The sequence below is a fragment of the Pleurodeles waltl genome, chromosome 3_1, assembly GCF_031143425.1.
Source record: "Pleurodeles waltl isolate 20211129_DDA chromosome 3_1, aPleWal1.hap1.20221129, whole genome shotgun sequence".
Lineage (NCBI taxonomy): Eukaryota > Metazoa > Chordata > Amphibia > Caudata > Salamandridae > Pleurodeles > Pleurodeles waltl.
Genome location: NC_090440.1, coordinates 1,193,691,424 through 1,193,713,713, shown reverse-complemented (window position 1 = coordinate 1,193,713,713; position 22,290 = coordinate 1,193,691,424).

Sequence of the window (22,290 nt, the reverse complement as noted above, 5' to 3'; positions counted from 1 at the left end):
AGGGTGTTCGATCTCACTGAATTTTGTTGGTCTTGGCACTCCCCATATGTTGGCCGGGCGGCCAAACACAATTTCATAGGGACTAAGTCCCACTCGCGAATGCACAGTCATTCTTGTTGATAGGAGTGCTAGAGGCAGAGCGTCAGGCCATTTAAGACCAGAGCTCGCTTGTATCTTTGCCAACTTCAGTTTTAGCGTGCCATTATAGCACTCTACTAGTCCAGCTGATTGGGGGTGATTTGCAGCGTGGAATTTTTGCTGGATACCTAGCCCTTCACATACTTTTTTCATCACTCGACCCACAAATTCACTCCCATTTTCACTCCAGACCATTCTCGGCATTCCAAACCTAGGGAAGAATTCTTTGACAAGGGCTTTAGCTGTGGATAAGACAGTGTTGTCTTTTAAGGGATATGCTTCTACCCATCTTGAAAAAGCACAAACAACAACAAGTACGTATTTCAGATTGTTGCACCTTTCCATGTGGATGAAATCTAGCTGCAAAACCTCGAACGGATACGTTGGAGGCGCAAAATGATCAGCTGGAGCTGGGGTTCCCCTACCAGGATTGTATTTCAGACACACCATGCAATTCTTGACCACATTCTCTGCACATTTAGGAATTCCAGCATTTTGCCATACTGGAGCCAACAACTTACAAATCCCTTTCACACTGATATGGGCCATTCCATGAGCCATTGTCACCACTGCAAGCACATACGCATTGGGTAACAACCATCGCTGATGTTTTGACAAGTCAACCCAACAACCATTTTCATCCAATTTACCCGTACTTTCTTTCCACACACTCAACTCTTTCTCTGAAGCTTCAGCTTGAATAGACTTCACACCCTCTATCGTATCTTCACATATTCCAACGTCACCAACCCATCTTGCGGGGCCTGCAACATACATTCGATTCATCACATCTTTTGCTGTTTCTTTTGCGATTTCGTCAGCAAATGCATTGTCACGACCGACATCATCAGTAACCTTCTTGTGTGCACTGCATTTCACAATCGCAACTTGTAATGGCAAGGTCAGTGACTCAAGAAGCTCATTCACCAACTGACCATGCTGAATTTTAGCTCCATGCGAAGTCAGGAACCCACGTTCTTTCCACAATCGTCCAAAACTATGGGCCACACCAAACGCATACTGGCTGTCGGTATATATGATCACTTTCATTCCTTTCGATAACACACACGCTCTCGTAAGTGCAATCAGCTCTGCTACTTGAGCTGAATTATGTGGTATACGTGCAGCTTCAACAATCGTATGCAAAGTTGTGACAGCATATGCTGCAGTCGTATCACCATTTGGAAGCTTGAAGCATGAAACATCCACCCATAAGGTACCATCACACTTTACAAGAGGAGTATCTTTAAGATCTACTCTCCCTTTCGTTTCTTCTTCTGTCCTAAGAAAACAATCATGTTGTTCAACATCATCTGTCTCTACTGAAATCGGCAATAACGTGGCTGGATTCAACGTATTGCACCTCTTTATGTGCACATGACTCGCTAACAGTGTCAACTCGTAACCTGACAATCAAGCACTAGTTAAATGCTGTGTCTTGGTCCTGTTTAACAACGTGTCCACTGCATGTGGAACCATCACAATCAACATATTATTCATCACTAACCCAGCAGACTGTCGAATAGAAACAGCTGCTGCCACTGTGGCTCTCAAGCCACTCGGCAATGCTTTAGCTACCGGATCCAAAGTCGACGAAAAATATGCGCATGGGCGCTGCTTGTCTCCAAAAGACTGTGTCAGCACTGACAATGCACAACCCTCTTTCTCATGAACATACAGTGTAAAGGGCTTACTGTAGTCGGGGGTACCCAACACAGGAGCCGAACACAATGCATTACGCAATTCGGAAAAACTTTTCTGACAATCTTCAGACCACGGAACGGGGTTTGGTGTATCTTTATAGGTCAATGCTACCAAAGGTTTGGCCAGCAAAGAAAAATTCGGTATCCATTGTCTGCAGTATGATGTAATGCCCAAGAAAGCACGTACTTCTCTCTGTGTCCTTGGCACACTCAATTTTGCAATTGCCTGAATTCTTTCTGAGGTCAGTTTCCTTCCCTCATTCGATAAGAGATGACCTAAGTAGGTCACTTCTTGTCCACAATATTGCAGTTTTGAAAGTGACACTTTGTGATGTAAATCAGACAAATGATGCAACAACAACAAGGTGGCTTCTTTACAAATCTCTTCAGTATCTGTAGCGACTAGCAAATCATCAATGTACTGAATAAGGGTAGCGCCGTCAGGTAAAACAATTGCATCAAGCTGTGTTTTTAAAGCCTGACTATATATTGATGGACTTTCACAGTAGCCTTGTGGAGCGCGTTTGAAGCGGAAACTTCGGCCTTCTAAACTGAATCCAAAAATATCCCTGCTCTCCTCTGCAATCGGGATGCTGAAGAAAGCATTCTTTAAGTCAATCACCGAGAACCAGGTGGCGGAAGCTGGAATCATAGTCAATATGGCAGTGATATCAGGAACAACTGGAAACTGTGGCACAACTATTTTATTTACCTCTCTAAGATCAATCACACGCCTGTAAACAGGCGGCTTAGAGGGGTCAGTACGTTTCAAAACAGGCAGAACAGGACTATTACAAACGTTGCCTCTTGTCTCTTCAATTACATCTTTTTCAATTAAATCATAAATGATCGCTAGCAACGCCTTTTCACCTTCACTAGAGATCTTGTATTGTTGAATGCGTGGTAATTTAACATTGGCTTTCAATGTCACAACATAAGGCGGTATTTCCAACAGACCCACGTCATTAGGACCAGTAGCCCAAATGGTATCAGGAAGAAACGACAATTTGGTCGGAAGTTTATCCTTCGACAAATACATTGGAGAGACCAATTTCCTACCCAGTGTAAGTTGTACTCCCGAAGGAGAACAATATAATGTTGCATACAATCTTTTCAACAAATCCAATCCTAACAAGTTTTCACCACAACCTGTCGTCAGAATAAGGGGTGCTTCCAATTCACAAGGTCCAACAGAAAGGGACATAGGACTAGAAATCGGGTTCCTAACCGGGGCGCCAGAAAAACCTACTGAAACATTCATCTCGCCAGACAAAGGTGCACCAGGGAGTTTTGAGTGCATAATAGAACTCTTTGTAGCACCAGTATCCAACAGAAAAGGCTCCGACACACCTGAGGTAATTACCTTAACATAAGGTCCATTCTGATCCACTGGAACTAAAAAAACTCCCTCTCTTCGTCTATGGCTGTCCTAGCAATTATTACCTTCCAAGTTCTCATCTTCTGCATAGTAGTCGTCAGCATAGTACTGAGCCGTCCTACCAGACGCGTTATGTTGCTGGTCAAAACTATTCATTGAGTTTTGAGACGGAAAGGAACGCGTGTTCTGGGGGAAACTTCCACGTCCTCTACCTCTAGGAGCTTGTTGAACACCTCGACCTCTTGCGCCAGAAGCACCATTCGTACGCTGTAACAAAATAGGACAACTATACTTGAAATTACCCTCTTCTTTACAATATGAACACTGATTGGGACCTACAGGAACACGTGGTTGAGAAAACTCGAACCTTTGCGAGTTTCTCTGGAACTGTTGAGGTTGCTGATAGTTACTCTGACCACCACGTAGCGGATACGCCTGTTGTAAAAGAACCTTCGTCTTTAATTCTTTAGTTTTCTTGTCTGCTCTATCCTTCTCATCTTTATCCCTATTTTCGTAGTACTGTGCAGTAGCCAATATTTGTGCTGAAGAGGAAACGGCCCAAGAACTCTCTGAATCCTTCAATTTCTTACACAGCTCTGCAAGCAAATTGTGCACAAACTTGTCAACGAACAACCGTTGACCACCTTCTGTACTCATATCTTGACCACTGTGGTCGATAAACGTTTCCTCAAACCTGGTGAAGAAATCAGACACTGTTTCATCTTTCTTCTGCTTACACGCAAATAGTTTATCCCAATTCACACGCATCGCAGGCATTAAAGTCTTCATGTAAGTAATGATCCTAGCAGGCAGTTCTGCTACCAAAGGCTCAGGCTTGGCACCACCAACTTGTCTATCACTTGCAGCACTAATATTAGCCCATGAGTCACCTAACTCTTGTGCATGATCTGTATGGCGAATCAATCCCTACAAAGGCTGTGGAACAACATTCCCAAATAACATGTCTATGTCGGCTAAATTCATAATGCATGAGTCTGCAGTCTGTGATAATTCCTTATAATACCCTGCAGGGTTTTTACGGGGATCAGGCAAAGTCTGCTTAAGGGCTAAAACTTCAGCTCGCTTCCACGGAACATGTACCCAAACACGCTGAAAATGAGCTGGGACAGCATCAATTTGATTAGCAACATCAGCCTCAACGGCGTCCTTCCATACCGGAAGGACTTCTCTCATTGGGTACTGTCGCACCTTTTTTTTAACAGAAGAGTCATGTTGGAACAATGACTGAGAAGGATCCTTATTCCTAAAGGACAACAACGTCGCAACTGCTGTCTCAACATCGGGACCCACAATCGTGCCCTTTGCAAACTCAAACCGTACACAGCACAAATCAGGCGGATTTGTTTCCAAATCATTATCTTCCAATTCCTCACAAAGGAAAGCACACATTTTCTCAAAAACCTATCTTTGTTTTGGTGCTCTCCATTGACGGAAGACATCCATAACAGACTCTACATCGTATCTTAAAGGGTAAACAACCCATTTACGTGCCATACGGTCAAACATTTCTCTCTCTTGAGAATTAGGCAGTTGACTACGCGACTGCTTACGCTCCGAATCTGGGGTCACACCAGACGACCCAAAGAGAGGAAATATAAGGCTGGCAACAGTATCTGTCATTCTCTGTCGGACAGAAGGAGAAGTTGATGAAAGAACAGGAGGAAAAACAGAGGGAGGCAAGGCAGACGCAGAAGCAGACGCAGAGGCAGTATCAGGAAGAACACCAGAAGAGGAAGTCGATGTAGTACATAAAGTCGTAGGAGGTACAGATGGAGCAGGTAGCAAAGTCGGCGGCCCTTGAAGGGGCTGCGCCATAGTAGTAGAAGCCAACTGAAAAGGAGCTGGCGGCTGTGGAAGAACCTGAGGCAAAATAACCGGAGGTTGCACAGCTAAAGGTTGCGGAGGTGCTGTAGCATTCTGCGCATAAGGGGGTGGCGACCTCAACAAGTGCGACATTAAAGGATCTTTCTCAAGTTCTTTTGCTGCATCTTGCTGAAGAAGCGGAAGAACTGGATAACATTTATCGGTCACCAATTTACGTTGCCTGTGCAACTGCTCATTCATCTGTTCTTCTTCATCATCTTTAAACTGCATAGCAGCTTGCATTATCGAGATACCCTCTTCCCTCTTATTTCTCTTTGCTAATTTAATTTCCTTCTGTTTGGCTTCCTTACGCCATAGACGGAAAGAGTCAAACATCGCCGCCCGGGCTTTCTTCTTAAAAAGTTTAACCTCCAGATTATTCAGAATCTCTGTGTCAAAACTACCATATTTGGTGCCATTTTAAAACTCCATCTTTCCTGGTGTATCGGATCCATAGGTTATTATGGGGGTCATTCCTACCTTGGCGGTCCGAGACCGCCAGGGTAGGGGACCGCGGATGCACCGCCAACAGGCTGGCGGTGCATCCATGGGCATTCTGACCGCGGCGGTACAGCCGCGGTCAGAAACGGAAAACCGGCGGTGTCCCGCCGGTTTTCCGCTGCCCTAGGGAATCCTCCATGGCGGCGCTGCAGGCAGCGCCGCCATGGGGATTCCGACCCCCTTACCGCCAGCCTGGTTCTGGCAGTTTTGACCGCCAGAACCTGGCTGGCGGTAACGGGTGTCTTGGGGCCCCTGGGGGCCCCTGCAGTGCCCATGCCAATGGCATGGGCACTGCAGGGGCCCCCTAACAGGGCCCCACAAAGATTTTCAGTGTCTGCTATGCAGACACTGAAAATCGCGACGGGTGCAACTGCACCCGTCGCACCCTTTCCACTCCGCCGGCTTCATTCGGAGCCGGCATCCTCGTGGAAGGGGGTTTCCCGCTGGGCGGGCGGGCGGCCTTCCGGCAGTCGCCCACCCGCCCAGCGGAAACTCAGAATGACCGCCGCGGTCTTTCGACCGCGGTACGGTCTTCTGGCGGTTCCCGCTTAGCCGCCCGCCAAGATAGGAATCACCACCTATATGTGAGGGGGCCTATGCCATGTTTCACATATAGTTCATAGGTTGGAGTTCCAATCGGAGGAACCGGACACGAGTCCTCCAATCGGGAATCCCTATTATAACCAAGACAAAACAAATTTCCATATCTGCTAAGACCAGGCATCTTCGCTCTCTAGTCTAGCTTCAAACTTCAAAGGATTATCGAATACGATAGTCTCGTGAATACACGAATCCCTCGGCTTTGGTACTTGCAAGTTCCAAATCAAAGATCCCAAGGGGATACCAAACTAAGAACCAAACTAAGGACTGGGAGACGCTCCACTTATACTTAACTGAGGTATCGATGACGTCACCAGAAGACTCGTTTATCGTTTCGCTCTACCAAATCATCAAGGGTCCAAAACAGGGCGATAGTCAGGGCAGCAGTCCTTCGTAGCCGTCGGAAAGCGGGGAACCTCGCAGCAAAGACTTTCGGACCACGTCGACATACAGGGGTCGATGAAGTGGCGGCCTCACAAACCTCTGGCTTGGACTGGTACCGCTGAAATCGCCCCACGTTGGGCACCAACTGAAGTACTGGGTTTTTCAGAACACACCCTAAGACTTCGAGTCCTTCCTGTTTCAGACTACAGAAACACAGAGTCTTCTTGGTGAAGTCAAAGATCTTGTTTATTGGCTGCAGCCAGTAACAGGTATCCTAGAAGTACAACACAGTGTATATTCTCAGGAGACTGCTCCCTTTGCAAAGCTAACCTTCTCTTTTATACAAAATATTATGCTTTAGGCAAACATTCCTTATTTTACAGTTGACCATTCACATATTTTCACTACAAAGAAATAGCAGGGTTATGATGACAAGCCCATATTTCAGTTTGTCCAGCCCTCAATCAATTACCCGGCAAGGCTTAGTACTTTCATCAGATATCAACGGACCCCCAATATAAACGGGCACCTCCTCCTTGTAAAGCAAGTCATAAAGAAAGAAACAGAGACAGGTGTGTGTAAGATTAGGCATGGTTTGTGTGTGATGAAAGGTTTATGATGTGTTGTGCCTTGATACTAATCTCATTCGGCCACTGGGAAAGAAACTGGCCGAACAGGTTTGGCTTCAGGCAGTGGAGTCAGCTTGCCCAGGTCACAGAGGAGTCAGCAAAGGTGTACGTGTCCTTCAGACTCGTTTTCAGCATTAGACATTGGCCTATGTGAGGGCAATCACAAAATGGCTGTCGTTTAAATGGAACACGAGGGTTCAAGACGGAAACTCTGATATTCGGGTGATTTCGTTACCCGAATATGAATACAATGGAAGGGGTGCAAATACTGTGATTGATTATGTCTTAATGTCAACCCATTTCTCACACTACCTCAAGAAATATACCCTGCACGACATCGCAATTAGCGATCACTACCCCCAGAGCCTCAACCTCCTAGTAACCCCCATAACACCTGATAGAGATGACAGGCCCACCCCGTTAGATGATACTGAGTCAACGCCACATAACAAATACATCCTGAAATGGTCACAGATCGACCCCGACTTCCTCCTCAAACAGCTATTAATTAACTGCAAGTACGCTTTCGCAGACTGTTTAAGTGAGAACATAGACCCAGGGCGACGTTTGAACGCCTTTATAATGATCATGCAATCTATAAAGAAAGCCCTAACCACCAGAAGGGGTAACCAGGGAAAAAAAAGGGCCACCGGTTGGTTTGATTATAATTGCTCACAAGCACATAAGAAACTGAAAAAAGCTCTAAAAGCCCCAAAAAGATCTTCATCCGAGATACGTAAGTGTAGACAAGAATACAAAGCAGCAATGAAGGGAAGGAAAATGTCCCTAAAAAGAACCTTGTGGGAAACTCTTCATACAGCTAGCCGCACAAAAGATAATATTCTTTTTGGGAAAACTATTAATGCACCTATGCTTGGGGATAGAGACCCCCCCAGAATGGAAATAGCGATATCCGAAGAAGATTGGATAGCACACTTCTCCAAAATATATGCGCGAGTCAGCGTAGAGAACCCTACACTGTCCGCACATGATCAAGCCCTACAGGAAGGCACACGCCCGTTAATAACCCCACAATTTAGCCTTGAGGAGGTAGAGGAAGCCATATCTCTAAGCAAATCAGGAAAAGCTCCGGGCCCCGATGGCGTCCCGATAGATATATACAAGGCCAACATCCACCTATGGGGCCCTGTACTAACGCAGTCACTAAGGGACATTTGCACCCAAGGTCCCCTACCATCTTGGCGAGATTCTAATATAATTCCTATATATAAAAAAGGTGACCGTCCCAACCCAGCCTGTTATAGACCCATCTCTCTGCTGGATTCAACAGCTAAACTAGCAGGGAGAATTATCTTGAATAGATTGCAAACATGGGCAGAAGAAAAAAGAGTCTTATCCCCTGTCCAATATGGATTTCGGAAAGGCATTGGGACAGTGGAACAAAGCCTGAATCTAAGCATCATTATAGGAAAATATACAAGGATCAAAGAAGGTAATCTGTACCTGGCTTTTATTGACCTATCATCAGCATTTGACTGTGTACTACACGACAAGTTATGGGACATTTTAACCAGCTTGGGGGTAGAACCAGCTATAATCCAGTTTATACGAGACATGTATTCAGGGTGCAGTGCAAGAGTGAGGTATAGCCTAAAGGGGGAGAGTACTCGCCCTTTTGGCATATTTAGAGGTGTGCGCCAGGGCTGTGTTCTCGCCCCATTCCTATTCTCGATGTATATAAACAACCTAGAAAACGTATTGGCTACTAACTGCAACGATCTACCCCAAATAGGCAATCGCGCTGTCCCGGTTCTACTCTATGAAGACGATGCAGTTCTAATGGCCAGGACCCCGCTAGCCCTACAAAAATTATTAACTACTTGTATCACATTCATGTCACAACTGGGTCTCACTGTCAACCACTCAAAAACATTCATTATGAATTGTGGTGGGAAACGCGGAAAATCCTACAACATTACAACTGCGGAGGGGAGAGTAGAAACTGCGCGTTCCTTTTCCTATCTGGGCTTAATGTTTGACAATCAGGGCTCTTGGGCCAATTGTAGGAAGTCAAAAAAAGCCCAGCTTATAAAAACAACGATGGCCATAAGGTTTTTTTCTAAAAGAATAGGGGGGATTACTCCGCCAAACATGATAAAAATTTACAAAGCAAAGTGCATCCCAGCAGTCACGTACGGGTCCGGCATCTGGGGACACACTGATTGTAACCTAGTACAGACGGTTGAAAACGTCTTTTTAAGATATTTACTGATGGTCCCAAAAGGTACATCATCTTACATAATTCATTCAGAACTGGGATCCCCTTTTATTACCGATTTGATAAAGATTCAACCCTTACTGTTATGGCACAAAATCTGGACCTCGGAACATACTGAACTAAATAAGGCCATTTTGACCGACTGTATGGAATCTACATACGCAACAAGGGTGCAATGGCTAAAATACATTATGACTTTTTTTTTAAACATGGGCAATAAAGCTTTTCACACAAATCCAGCTCTTCTGGAAACAATCTCTAGGAGGGACCTGAGCGCTTTGGCATTAAAATATTTAGAAGACTTACGATGGGAGGCTGAATCAAAAAAGCCCACTGTCATTCATAATCAAATAATCCTGTCAACGGAGGCTATCCAGCCTTACCTGATGAACGTGATAAACCCCCGCCATCGTTTTGTGCTCACCAGACTGAGGCTGGATACATTCCATCGACTAGTAACCTTCCCAACCATGAATGATTGGAGCACCACCTTGAAGGCCTGCCCCTGTGACACAAAGTCACTACAAACCACAATCCATGTGGTTTTATTTTGCAAACTGTATGCCAAGCAAAGAAAGCGCCTAGTAGCCCCTCTCTTAAGGATAATCAACCTCCCTCAGTGTCGTACTGCGTACGCAAGCCTCCAGGTTCTATCATCCATAGAGATGTGTGGAACCTTGGCCAATTTTTTATGCTCCGTACTAAGCACAAGAAAGCACATGGGGGTAGCAATATAACCTGAACTATTTTAGACCTTTTATTATTGTAAACCATTAAGATTTTAGCCTATTTATTGTATTTATTTATTGTATATTGTATATTAAAATGTAAATTACTGTTACTTTTATGACTTGTTGAAAGTCGAATAAAGTCTTTGTAAATATACAATGCTTGTGCATACTATTCTGATCATTCTCGGGCTGCTGATACCAAAATCGTTGTGACACGACGATGTTTATAACACGGGTCCAGAATTTTCAGTACCACAATATAGGCCACAGTTGCCTGTGAGGTATAGAAATTTTCAAATCATTACCATTGTTTGTTGACGCAACAGCTAGACTGACTTTCTAAACACAACATGAGGCTGAAAATGAGTGCAGGCTTCACGTCAATTGATGATAGCAATGTGGCCCGAACATATGTCTCAAGTGTGTCTGGTGAGTGTGTAGGGAAACCGATCATGGAAATTCCAAAAATCTTAGGGATTATTGTGCCCCTCCTTCATTTCGGATACATGTCTGATCTGGATTTGGGCACATAGCGAACAAGTTCTAGCTGCGCTCAGCTAACATCTTAGACTGGTATTTGGAGTTTGTAGTGCCACATTTCGATTAGGGATGGCTAGCCAAAGGTATGCACATGGGTTCACATCTCTATGGTTGGTGCAACTCATCAGAGCTGGGCCACACCAAATGAAGAAACTGTAACAACATGAGGGCTAACAATTGTCCCTGCCCCTCTGGACATTGTACCTGTGTGTCATAAATTTGTCTTGGTCACAATGGCTGGTTGACTGGTAATGCCCATGGTATGTACATGTTAGCCGTGCTATGTCGGATGCAGTATCATCATGTCTGAGAGGCTTTACTCACTGATGTAATCTTACACATAGTATTTGTCTTTGGAATTGTTGTACAGTGCACAGACATTGAGCACATTTCTCCCTTCCATGCCTTACAGGTGGACCGGCACCCTACACTGTTGGCGAGGTGGCTCGATTCGAGGACCCAGACAACTCCAGTAAGTGTTGATGTGTCTGTTATGTGATGTGTGATAGACTCCTGTATGTTGGACACATAGCAAGGTGTGATGCGCTGGCCAATCATTTGTTTTGTTCCATGAGTGGAATATCATTTTATCACCATCTTTGAGTTGGCCAATCCTTATCGTATTGTCTTATTTAGATATTCTAGGTCAGTCCTGTAGGCACGGCAATGTGAATAGGGATGAGTCATGTGGATAAAACTTGAATCAGAAGGAGTCACACTGGACCAAATTAGTGAATTAGTCAGCCAGTCAGACCCAAAATCTCCCAGAATGGGTCTGCCAAATGCTTACCCACAGACTTCTGCTTCCCAATTCACTAATGTACTTATTAAACTGTATGTTAAACTTCCTAGCAGCATGTAGCTCCACATGTAGTGCTATGAGTATGTGGCACTTGAGTGCAATGGTCTAGGTGTGCATGCAACTCATGACCAGGGGTGTTCTTGCATCTCTGTGTTTGTTGTAAGTCATGGCTTACTGGTAGTAAATGATGTGGACAAAGGTCTGCATTTCCAAACATGAGTGGAGATGGGATTGGTCAAGGGTTATCTGTCTCCTATTTTGAGATCCTCCTTACCTGTGGTGTGTGTGCTGAGCCAAACACATGTCCAGATTTCCTCATCTTCCTGGGTGTCCTTGTTGTTAGAAATTATTAGTTGTTAGTCCACCCCCCCTCAGACACAGGCATAGGTTTCTGACTGATGATACAACTTTGGTGCACAGACATGTAAATCAGTGAATCACTTGTCTGAACCCAGTATACACACTCATGTTTAGCACATGCTTACTATACTGGCAAGTCTATTTACAACTCGCAGATCATGTGGCCCTAGATTTCCATCCCGTACAATGACATTTGTAGCCCTGGCAGTGGTGGAGGATGTGCAGCATGATTTGTAGCTGACAACTGGCAGAACAACGATGCTAAAATCATGGCTGTTGTTACCCATCTTGTAGGGTTTGGATATGCTATGTATGATAGGACCTTTGTAGGCTGGCTTGCCATGTACTTCCTTAGGGACAATCAATGATCTGTATGATGATATGAGCTGTTACAAGTACAATAGATGTATTGTCTGATTTACTTCTTGTGCCATTTCACACAATGCAGTACCTAATGTTAGATTTTCTATTTGTCTTAACAGCTGCAAATATGACACCCATCCAGGTCAGGGAGTTTCAACGGCGGGCAATGAGGTACCAACACATACTTCAAGTCGAGTCTGGGTACTGAAGAATACTGTAGTCAGCAGACCTCCTTAAAGGAAAACGAGCTGCACTTAAAAAAAAAAACGAAACCTTTAGTTTCGGTATTTTTTCAGGGCAGGGAGTGGTCCCTTGGACCACTCCCTGCCCTGAAAAAATAATTTTGGGTCCAGTCACAACTGGAAGGGGTCCCATGGGGACCCCTTCCAATTTGCGAGTGGGTTACCATCCACTTGAAGTGGATGGTAACTGCGATGCCATTTGCGACCGCGTACGCGGTCGCAAATGGTATTGCATCCCACTGCGAGTCGCAAATAGGAAGGGAACACCCCTTCCTATTTGCGAGTCGGAAATGCATTTTGCGAGTCGGTTCCGACTCGCAAAATGCATTTCTGCATAGGAAACTGCGTTTTGCGACTCGCAAACGGCAAATTTTGCTGTTTGCGAGTCGCAAACAGTTTCCTACATCTGGCCCAGTATGTGTTTAGTTTATTATCTGTTGTCCTCCATGTGTCCCGTCTCATAAGGGGGCTGTGGGGTTGATGTTTAGAATGTTTCGTTAAATGTGATAAGTAAGTTTAGCTTAGGTTAGTTAGGGACAGTTGTGGATAATGAGTAGTTAGAGTAGATTAGGGTAGGTAAGGCTTTTCCCCTAGATTTCACTTCTGTTTTTACTGTTTAATAAATATGTAGGTAACCCTTTACAGTATGTGTCACATGCTTGTAGATCAGGGCCTTGGCATTAGTGTACAGTGTTTCTTTTATATTACATTTTGTGTCCTATGCTGCAAACAAATCACAATTGAGCTGTAACATTGGCAGCTACCCCAAAGCTACTTAGCTAAGATTCGGCCATTCATTGCAACCACCAATCACAGTTACTATGGATCCCAAAGTGTTTTTTTTTCGTAATGTATGTTTTCAATGTCACATACTGTGCTTCCAGATTTAGGATTGGGGACACTGTGTTATGTCTGAGTGCAGTCTCATGTCCAAGGAAACCCTTATAACGTGAGTGGTAGTAAGCTCTCTTGTAGTATAGTGTAAATAACTCACATAGATCATTTGTTACACTGTTCAGCATGATTACTTATTTGGATGTAAACTCATACACCTCCATTCATGCAGTTTGGTGAGTGTTTGCTTATATTTGTGGGCAATGTTACATATGTTAGTTTTGCATTGAAGCAACATTTTGAAGGCACTATTTTCTGGTTTTGACATCCCTTGAGAAAGTGTTAATCTGTCCAACACAGCATTATGGTGTATAGTTTCTCTTTTCTTCAGAAATTGCCCTCATAAAGGTCAGAGTATGGTAGAGTCCAGGCCACTGTGCATAGTTATCAGCCCACATTATTTCAGGACAGTTGTATTGACAATCTATGATATTTGACAGGAGGCAAAATTCAGTGATCTACTGCACGGTTGATGTGTCACATTTCACAGAGACGAAGTGGTTGTGTAAGTGCTATTTATTGAAAAGTGCTGTAGTGCTATATGTACATTGTCCATGATTGTGAGTCTATTAATGTGACATCTTCCATTGTGATCCTACACTAGTGCAAAAGGACATGTCATTGGACATGCTGTGGTGAAGTGTCAGACAGTGCAGACGGACAGGACTTGCCAATGAGTTAGTGAGAGACAATCACTGGGCAGGCTGACAAGATAGACAGTGGTTTGCAGAACAGTGCTTGAGTACAGTTGTTGCAAGACTGGCATGTTACAAAGCGCAGGACCTTGGTAATAGGTGGCCATGTGGCAGGGACTAGTGCTTCTGGGTACTTTTACGTGTGAAGGTGATCTGTTCCTGGTCTTCATCTTCTGATGTGTGTGTTGCCTCCTCTGCCCTTGGTGGTGGTGGTTGTGAAGGGGCAACACACACCTCAGTGTGTGTAGACATGGAGTCAGACATCCCGGTAGCTGCTACCTGTGGAGGTTTTAAGGGCAGTACTGCTGCAAGGAGGATCTGCTGGTTCTTAAGAATAGTAGCCACATCATGATGGTAGGCAGCCAGGTCAGCCCTGATGGGTTCAATGTTGCATTCGTGCACGCGTTGACAGGATTCCTGTTGTAGGTGCAGGGTCAACTGTATTACAGCTGTGCTGATTTCCTTCAGCCTTTTTTCAAGTTCCTGCAAGATAGTTGTTCGCCCTTGCATAGCTGCTGCCTGTTCTTCAGTTGGCATCATGCACGAACGCACCCCCTCTAGGCTGGCTGCCATATTTTGCATCCACACCCGCACCTCCTTGGTCAGCTCCAGCTGTACTCCGACTACAGTTCTCTCAAAGCTGGTGCCAGAGTCCTCAGCGGTATTGGAGCTGGCAGGTCGTACAACTGGGGTGGTGGGAGGATCCTCTGCGATGGCTGCTGTATCTGTGCTCCTCCTTGTGACTGAAGGTGGGGTCTGGAGGGTTCCAAGGACCTCTTGGAGGGTCTGGTGGCTGATGTTTGTCAGCTCATCATCCATGTCATCAAGGTAGTCCTGGACAGGCATATCCGCAGGAGATCCATCGTCCTCTGCAATGAAATAGGGTACAATTAGTGTGTCTGTGTTGTGGCATTTGTGATGTGACATGCCTGCCTTGTGATGCTTTTCACATTGTGATCTTGGTTCCTGTTCATTGCTTCAGTCTTTCATATTAGCATTCTCCCAGGCCTATGCCCCACCTGCTTGTCACATGTATTGTGGTCAGTTTGTGGACTTGTCAGCATCATCTCCTCTAGGTGTTGGTTCTGGCCAAATAGTGAATTGCCACCTTCTTGTCTTACTCAGCCCTCCCCTACTTCCATTCTCATGGTGAGGCCTTTCACTGGCTGTGGCACTAGAAGCACACTTAACAATCTGGACCTGCCCCAGTCTCTGATTCTTCACATCCACCTATATGTAGTTGAAATGTAGCGTATACTATGTATAGCATTGTTCTGGCACGACATGGATGTCAGCATTGGTAATGTGTACTGCTGATGTTGGGGAATGTGTGGTACATTGGATTGCCCTGGTAGTCGTAGGAGTGTCCTATTTCCTCCTCTGACTGTGCAGGTGTATTTCAGTGACCATTTTCATGTGTCCTACCCCTCAGTGCTGTTGTCTGAGCAGTATGACATTTGGGATGTTGTATTGTGACCCAGGCACAGGATGGACCCTGACATATGCAGCATGGGTGTGACATTAGTGCTGTGTACCTCCTAATGTGGATGACATTGGCTGATGTTTGCGGCAACTATGGGCATTCACATTTGACAGGACTGGAACATTTGTCTTGTTTCAGGGCATTGTTAACGTTGTCATCCTAAACCCTCTAATTTGGGTGTGTATGATCCATGGGGATGTTACTGCCATTGGCTACTTGACCAGCACACACAGCGAGGTGGTAGTGGCAACTGTTGTCAATGTTACATTCCAATTGTCAGTATGGCTAGAGGTTGTTAATTGGGCCGTAGTTAATGTAGGGAGTATAGTGGCTGACGTGTGACGGGATGTCAGTTTTACGTTGTGCCCTTACCACCTGGTGTGGCTTTTACCTTTGCAACATCGTTGGAATGGCAGCATACCCCCAGGTGTTCCATCACCTCTTTCACCAGAATTTCCTGCTCTTCTGCACTGAAGCAACACTTTCTTTTCTTCTTCTCCCTGTTGTGGGTCTTGTGTGGGTCCTCCTGGATGGTTCCTGGTTTGTTGTCATCTTCCTGGGGTCTGTACAGGCATCTGGCATCCATTTTGGCTCTCCTCTGCACAAATGGCTGTGTTTGAAGCGAGTTTTGACACTATTGCGTAAAAAAACGCTGCATATCCGGTTTGCAGTGTCGTTATTCGGCTCACAGTCCTTTCCGCCGCGTTAACGTTGTTTTCCTTTACGACGAGACGCTGTGGTGTGCGGCAAAGAAAATGACTCACACCTGTGGTTTGCGCCGCCGTGCGTCAAAGTATACATTTGACGCCTGCACGGCGCACAGAAATGGCGTTAGCCGGCGGTAATATTTTTTACGCAAAACTGCGTCGGCGCAGTTTTGTGTCAAAAAGTATAAATATGGGCCTTAGTCTGTAGCTCCATTGTTCAAGTCCTCGGAAAGTACATTTAACCTACTCTACACATAATTATAACAATTTGTTCTGATCGTCTCCTGTCCGCTTGTGAGTTTGCAAATTTTTCTAGCAGTGTTTCATGGTGAACTCTATACAGTTCAAGGTCTCTTTTCTCCAGTTCCAGTCTGCGGCTGCTCATCGTGTCTCCACGTTTAAGCAAGCAAGGCCCAGTGCCGCCTAGGCCTCTGGTATAGCTAAGTTAAGGGTATGAAGCATCATAAGATACATTTATATCTCTCATTGTAACACATTAGTACAATTATTAAACATTTCACATTATTTTAGTACTGTTAACACAGATAGTGACCACTCCCCGTGGGCACATTTTGCACATTACACATTATTTTCAATTACTGTTAATCAAATGTAAAATTTTCTCTTCAGTTATTATGCGTGACTCATTAGCATATTCTCATATTAGCATATCTGCTGCAACACAGACTTGCTGCATACATGAAGGCAGTGCTGACAGAAATAAAACCCTTTCAGACCTTGCAACATGTCGCTGAAAATGTTTGTCGGTTTGCCCCTTGCTAGATGACAGGATCAATTGAGGAAAAGGAGGAGGAGAGTAGAGAGGATCTTTAGACAAAGGATAAACGTCTTCGGAATGTCCAGCTAAGATGTCCTGGCCAGATACCATTTTCTCTCTAGATATCATCTTGAATATGGTTTGTGAGTGGGAGCAAGATCCTGACTCAGATACCTGCCGCTTCCACACCATCTCAGCCCTTGTCAAGATCCGAACAGCTCTCCATTTCTTTGTACAGGGTCATTTCAGAGGATCATAGGTGACCTTGTGGGCATCTCCCAGGCAACCTAGTCCCGATGCCTGCATCAGGTACTGAGCTGCATCAATAGGAGAGGCCATTGCCACATACGAATGCCCCATACACTTGTCAGAAGGCAAAGGATAGCTAGGGATTTTTTTCCTCATTTCCCATTTTCCATGTGTGCTAGGTGCAATTAATTGTACTCATGTGACTCTCCAGCAACCATGCCACAATGCACACATCTTCTGCAACAGACACCACTGGCACTCCATGAACATGCAGGGTGTCTGTGATGCAAGTGGTAGGTCCATTAATATGCATGCAGTATTCCAGGGAAGTACCCATGACAGCCTTGTTTTACTCAGGTCACCTCTTGCCCGGCGGATGGCAGCGGAGAACTTGGCAACTTGTGGCTACTGGGTAAATACCAAGCACCACACAAGTATGAGATGTATAATTGTGTATGTACATGTGCACAAACATCAAACAGAGCTGATTCTCATCCCACATTCATGCCCGAAACAGACACACCATGTACCACTTCATACAGCATGTACTATACAGATGCACAAGGGACCATTTTCAGATGTCACTACTTTTCCTTCCTCAGGAGACTCTCCTCACACCAAACAGACGTGAAACCACTGTGCCTCAGCAGATGTATAATAGGGCACACAGACGTGCACGAGCCATCATTGAATGCAGTTTTGGGCTCCTGATGTCAAGATTCAGATGTCTTGACCGTATAGGGGCGGGATGCTGCTGTACTCCCCTCAGGTTGTGTGCAAGATTATAGTAGCCTGCTGTGTATTGCACAACATAGAATTCAATCATGGCGTACATAAACCTCTGGACCCTCAGCTGAGTCTAAACCCAGGCAACTGGGCCAGTGTAAAAACAGAGGGCAGGGCATGCAGATGCGCGACCAGCTAGTAGTCACTTTTTTCATCTGAGCAACATGTTGTGTCATGGCCTCATGTGGTTTGCAGTTGTTGTCAATGATGATTGGTGGACATTTAAGACTCTGCCCGCATATTCCATCCTGAGACTACTTTGCGACTCATTCATGATGTCTGTGTACAACAGCTGTACCAAGGAGTCTAAAGATTGTATGTGCATGTTATCATGTACACGTAATGGACTAGCGTGTCAAACATCACTTAAAGCCTCATTGTCTCTGAAGATCAGAGCTCAGCATTTGTGAGACTTCCCTAGATTGGGTCACAGGAGGTCTCTTCTTCACAAAGGGAGTTGCCCTTTGGGGTGAAGGTGCTACATCAGAGGGTCTGTCCTCCTTGTAACAAAGATGGGTTTTTGTGCCTTGAGATATTGCAGTGTAGTGATTGTAACACATGTGCATTGATTGAGGGGCCACTGCCATTAGTGTGTAGTTGTGGGCATGTCCTGACTGGCCGGGGGGGGGGAGAATTGGGCCTTCGTCACAGGCAGAGGAGGGGAGGGGACAGGTCTCATTATGGTGTATTGTTACAGAACTGTCATGCCAATATGTACAACCAGCTATAAAATGGCAATTCTCCATGATCCACACACTTGAACTTCCAGTTTCTGTTTTGGGGCTGATGTGAGAAACTAATCAGTGCTGCAATGGCTTCCCAGTCTTACACTGTACCTCTGGCCCATGGTGTTTTTGGTATTATGTGTCCAGGGATTGACATACAACCTGAGCCTGGATTGGTGATCCAGCACAGTTTTTCAAGCTGTAAGTAACATATGTGGACCACATGTACCATAATGCAATGCAAAGTGCAAAACTGTGCTGGGAAGTTCTGTAGTGTAAAGTAGAACCACAAAAGAATCCATTCCTCCCTCAATATACCTGCCCTTCCTACACTCTTGCATTTGCCATGTTTGATTTCCATTTGTCACTTCTTAAAAAAAAAATCCATTCTGATGATAGTGCGACGCCCTGCGAGTGAATCCTACGCTCCGCGGAGCGTACACTCTGGGTGCGGATGATAGAGGAAACGCAAGGCAGGACGTTCCAGACAGGAAGTTTCAGGCAGACATTATTTTGTCATTCTGAGTCATCCTCTCCTACAGACAAGATCCTCTGCCATTCTGCTGCTCAGTTCATCCTCACTGCGCCAACATGGCTGAGGGAGTTGAGGAGAGGGCGCCCCCTTCAGTAAAATGGAATTGGATATCTTACCTAGTGGGGTGCTGGACCACTACCCTCAGCTTTATGGGGGTCCTAAGGACCAGTTGAGCAATGCAGTACATACCTGGATCTGGTAGCAGATTGCACAGCACTGCAGTGCAGTGGGGGTATACCACCAGCAGGCCAGGATGTACCGCAAGAGCTGGGAGGACCGGAAACGTTTGGCCCATCTGAGGGCCCAAAAACAGCTGGGGCAGTCCTCCCAGCCCCAAGTGCACCAGCCCCGCCTCACATCACTGTACAGAAGGGTACTGAGTACAGCCTGTTGGACTCTCCATGCTTAGCTGGAGGAGTTGAAGCAGCAGAGATCTGGTGAGTGCATTGTCTGCATGCTGTGTCTGGTAGCATGGTGTGAGTGTTAACAGAGCAGTACACACAGGTATCACCTGTCATCATGTACAGAATCTGGCCATTCGCTGCAGCAGCCATAAGGCCAATGCCCACGGGATCATATTGGAAGCACTGACCAGAGTGCATTCTGGGACTTGTAGTGTGCTGGCATCCAGAAAGGGTGCTAGCTAGCTGTAAACTTTTTGACACAAACCTGCGCTAACGCAGGTTTGCGACAAAAAGTATAAATCAGGCCAAAGTTTGCAACAAGCTAAGTATGGGGCTTACAACATGATGTGGTGCAACACAGCTATTGGTCAAAAATATCTTCAATTCAACAGATGTTCCACATGTGACCTGGTTTGGTGGAGAAGTGTGCCACAATGGTTAGAGCGGCAGACCCTGATGCAGATATCCGGTCCAGGAACAGGGTTCAATTCCCACCTTGGCGGGTCTTGGGATCAATTCCCTTGGACCAGATAATTTTCGCCTCTGTGCCTCATCTAATTAATGTGTCCCACTCTAGGTTGCTTAATCTCCACAACGGCCCTCGCAGCGCTTGGATGCCTGGCTTCACCCTGGGGCTGTCCAGAAGTGGGTGCCTCACATGGAAAAGCCAGGAGGGGTTCCACAGTAGTATGCGTACAGTGCCTTGAGACCCCAACAAGTGAGTAGTGCGATATTCAAGTGCGAAGTTTACAGTTTGTGTACCCCTACACATGATAGCTCACACTGTGGCATTGAGATGATCAATGCAGATGTGAAATGCATACGCAAACTCACCAGTTGCAACTAAAGGTCTGTGTGGTACTGAGCTCCCCCTCGATGTCAGCTGCTGGACTGGGCTCCTTGAGTGTGTAGCATAAGAACTGGACTGTGATCTAGCAGCTATGGAGAGAGGTGACACCATGGTTACTATTCTCCATGTATCAAATGTGATTAGGCATACCTGACATAAGCACCACAAATCAGTTAGAGTACATTTTGCACACCAACTACAAGAGAGATAAACAAATTGCAATATCTGCTCATCCATTTCCACAAGGAATTGGTTCTTGTTCAAGTGTGGGGTATGAATAGTTTACCGCATCATATGGCACACTTACCTGATGGACGGATAGCAGTGGGTTTGACTGCTGCAGCCAGGATGTCTGCTAAACACCTAGATGGTGTCATCCTTATCACTGATGTTGTCCTGGCAGCAGTTGTAAAGTAACATGCATATCCATTACTGATAGCAAAGGATGATGGTGATGATGCCACATGTTAGAGATATGGGCCAGTAACCTACGAGTTACACCAAGTCCCCAGTCAACCATTTTAGGCAACCGCACTTATAGGCAAACATGTAGTTGGACTTCACTGAGAGCTATAGGATGGGAATGACTTGGGTGTGCTGCTTTGGCTACTTCTGGATGCACCTACACCTTCATTGGCATCATGCATCCTAAGTATGCTGTGATATGTGCTAATTTGTAAAGGAGTCTTCCCGAACATGCAGAGCTGGGCAATTTTTGCACATCAGATTTTGTCAATAAATTGACAGATACATGCTTGATATACACAATTATCAACCAAGGTATGGGTGATGATTCTTTAACACCACCAAACAGGACCACATTGCTAATTTTGGTCTGTGAGGGTAGCCATCTCTGCTGTGCACTTACGCTTTAGCTTATGTTTCTAACTTCATGTTCTGTGTTACCTGACACTTTATACAGTCATGGTCATCACACATCCTGTAGTCCTCTATTCAGAGGTTCATTCATTTGTGATATTGTTGGCAAAGGAAGATTGACAGGGGAACACCCGGAGCAACGACTCCCAAACCAAAAAGTCGTGAAAAACGAAAGCGAAACAACACTTTCGTTTTCCACAACTTCCTGGTTTTGGTACCTTAACCACACATGTCTGAACCACGTACATGCGTGGTTAAGGTACAGAAGAAGGGAGTCAGAGTTGACGCGATGAAGGAGGAGGTAAGTTGGGCTGGGACTGGGGCTGGTTTGTTTGTGGGGGTGGGGGCTCAGGGTGATTAGGGTTGGGGGTCGGGGGGATCAGGGTTTAGGTTTAAGGGGTTGGTTGGGGGTTGGGGTGTTTAGGTTTTAGGGGCGGGGTGGGGACTCGGGGTATTTTTTGTTTTTTGGGGTGGGGAGGGGGCTGGGGTGATTAGGGATTGGGGAGGGGGTCAGGGTTTAGGTTTGAGGGGTGGATTGGGGGTTTGGGTGTTTAGGGTTTAGGGGTGGGGACTCAGGGTATTTTTAGTTTTTAGGGAGGGGTGGGGGCCTGGGGGTGATTAGGGTTTGGGGGGTCAGGGTTTAGGTTTAACGGATTGGGTTGGGGGTTAGGGTGGTTTAGGTTTTAGGGGAGAGGGTTGGGGTTCTGGTAATTTTGGGGGTGGGGGTTGGGGTAGTTGTGGGGAGGGGGGGTCGCAGTAATTTTTGGGGGTTGGGGGCTAGGGGGGAAGCTTGCTGGAACCGTGCATGCTG